At 27.9% G+C, this 3,100-nt stretch overlaps 1 long non-coding RNA gene across 1 annotated transcript; it reads left to right on the top strand.

Moving 5' to 3' along the window:
* Positions 1-1,636: 1,636 nt before the first annotated feature.
* LOC139779036 (uncharacterized) lies at positions 1,637-2,076 on the top strand. The gene is made up of 3 exons (XR_011719779.1): positions 1,637-1,682; positions 1,802-1,972; positions 2,047-2,076. It is a non-coding gene; the product is annotated as an uncharacterized lncRNA (long non-coding RNA).
* The last annotated feature ends 1,024 nt before the right edge of the window (positions 2,077-3,100 follow it).

Below are 3,100 nucleotides of genomic sequence, written 5' to 3'. Positions count from 1 at the left end.
TATACATAATTGAGGCTATTGATAGAAAAAGAGCACATAAGCCTAATGTACCCTTTTTCTATCAATAACTTTAATTACATTTTTTGAGTCCAGTTTCTTTTATAGAGTACTTAATGACGTTAATGAAATTATACAAATATTATTAAAAGAATATTTTAATATTTAAAAAATGTTTAAAAATGTCCCAGATACGTTTTTGCAATAACATATATTACATGCATATGTCATATTTTCAAAATGTTCGAGAACGTCAACAAAGTTTATATATTTATTTTGTCTTTAAAGTGACATCGAAGTTTTGTTATTATAGTTATGTAACGGTTACAAAGTTTTTACAGAACGTACATTGACGTCGACAAAATCATGTTAAAATATTACATGTTTAACATGACGTGACAATTATGTCATTTAGAGTAATGTAACATTTATGCAGATTTTAGAGTATGCACATTGACGTCGACAAAATCATTTTAATATTACATGTTTAACATGACGTGGCAATTATGTCATTAGAGTTATGTAACATTTATGCAGATTTTAGAGTTTGCACATTTACATTTACCAAATTACATAAATGTTACATAACAAAATAACGTCAAAATTTCATAACTATCCTATATAGCAATTACAGATTTATTACATCAATGACATAACTGATACGTCATAGTTCGGTTATGCTGATTTGTAACATATACATATAGTATATTATGTAATTGTTACGAAAACGATCCTTGTCTGTTTACTGGGATATTTAGTTATTATAATTATAGTTTTTTCAAGATACATATTTAATTAAAAGAAAATAAAATACTTTTGTAAATATAAAATTCGGTTAGATTGTTGAATAACCTATAAATTAATAACAATAAAAATAATTTTTTCTTTATTTCTAGAGGCAATTTACATGTAGTTATTGCAATTGGGTGTTGAAAGAAAATCAAATCTCATCACATTCATGTCTAAATATAATTGATAGAAATAAACAGGTGTTAGTTGCGGATGACAATAGATATATTTCCATACAAGGTATAACAAATTTCAATTTCATTCTTCTCGTAATTGTTAATATAATATAAATATAATTAAATGACATAATATGTTTATTATCTTTTAGATATTCAATACTGTGACAAAGAAAATGATGAAGAAGCAAGTATAGAAAGAATAGAAAATGAAATAGAAAAAACAGATAGTAATACATCTTATTCAAAAAATAAACAAGAGATTGACGAAGAATTGATCAATGCTGTTCAAAAACATCCTCCATTATATGATTATCGCATGCCATTAAAAGAACGGAGTCGACAGAAGGCAGATTTATGGAGAAAAATATCAGAAGATTTAAAAGGTAAAACTTTTATTTGTTACTATATTATATTCATTATACTTTATATTTAATTAATCATAATAAAAAAGATATATATATATATATATAACACATTTTCTTATATAAGTATATTATGAATTTGTATTTCAGGAATGTATACACCAACAGAGGCAGAAAAAAGATGGAATTATCTCAAAGATCGCTACAGAAAATCATTAAATAATTATAAAAAAAATTTAAAAGAATCTGTTCAGAGAAGCGGTGCAGCTGGTATTCCTAAAAATCAACCAATTAAACCATCATTTAAGTATCATCACTTAATGAGTTTCCTAAATGATATTTTTGAGCATCGTTCGTAAGTTCTTAAAATTGTTATTTTTTTATTTAGTAACAATTTATAATATTTTTTATATCAATTGTATAATAAAGATTACTTATTAATATTATTATATTAATTATTACAATTAATTGTAGATCAATTTCTTCTATAAGAATGGTAAAAAAACCACAACCATTAACATCAAACGCAGTAGAAAATGAAAACTCATTAGATGAATCAATAATCGTCAATACTATCGATGAAGAAAGTAATGAAATTCCATCTCCTACTGTTTCATGTAGTAGCACTTCAACATTGCAAAAAAAGTAAGTTTTTAAATTTATTTTCTATTTGAAATTATATATAAATGACATGAAATTTATCAATACACTTTTTGCAGAAAAAAGAAGTTCGGGAAATTCGGATGAATTCGACGAAACTTTAATTGAAATGTTTAAAAAACCTTCTGAGCCTGATCCAGTTCACTGCTTTGTGATGTGTTTAGCAGAGGAAATGCGCAGACTTCCCTATAAAGATAGATCGAAATTGGAACTAGAATTTTTAACGAAATTAATGGAAGTAGAAGAACGATTGGGATTGGAATGATTCAGTTAATTATTTACCATTATTTAATATTATGTTTATTCTATATATTTAATACTTATGGTTAGTTAACATTTAGTATTATCTTATTTATATTTTCTATATTTAATATGCATATATAATAATTAATTACATTAATGTCAGCAAATTTTCCTTTTACAATATTAAAAGTCATTATTATATGCTTTATCCCACTGCTGTTCGACAGCTCCTTCAGTACAGAAGTATTCAGTAAATGCATTTCGAATTTGTCCACCTCGTGAAAGTGTATTATTATTTATATTAGAACCTAATATTTGATCAAAATTATTTATGTTCTCTAAGTCAATATTAGCATATTGTCTCTGTTCTAAAGGAACGTTTAAATCTTTTTCCATTAGAAAGTTGTGTAAGCAAACTGTTGCTTGGACTATAGAAATTGCATTTTCTACGGTAACTGCCAATGGTCTTCGAAAAATTCGCCATCTTGCCGATAAAATTCCGAAAGAACATTTGATTACTCTTCGAGCTCGACTAAGTCTATAATTAAAAACTTTCTTTTCTAAATCAAGAGACACGGTAGTGTCTCGCGCCAAGTACACGCGGAGCGAGACCGACCGTGACTCTTTTACGCGACGCGATGAGTTGCGAGTACTCGAGATGTTGAGATCTCGATAACGAGTGAACGGATCAAGTTCTAAGTAGGCTTGATCGATAGCTTGGGGTCGAATTAGGGGGGGGGGGTTTCTCTTATAATATTTCCGCTACGTGCCCTACGAGCGGAGATATAGCGACGCAAAGTCCAAATGTGAAAATTTATTTTTAAGATACGTCGTCGTCGTCTACGTCGACCGTCTCTCATGCCATGCCAT

Source organism: Temnothorax nylanderi, unplaced genomic scaffold (genome assembly GCF_030848795.1).
Source record: "Temnothorax nylanderi isolate EJ_2023f unplaced genomic scaffold, tnyl_v1.0 TNYL_tig0206_pilon, whole genome shotgun sequence".
NCBI lineage: Eukaryota > Metazoa > Arthropoda > Insecta > Hymenoptera > Formicidae > Temnothorax > Temnothorax nylanderi.
This window is presented reverse-complemented; position numbering and strand designations above follow the sequence as displayed.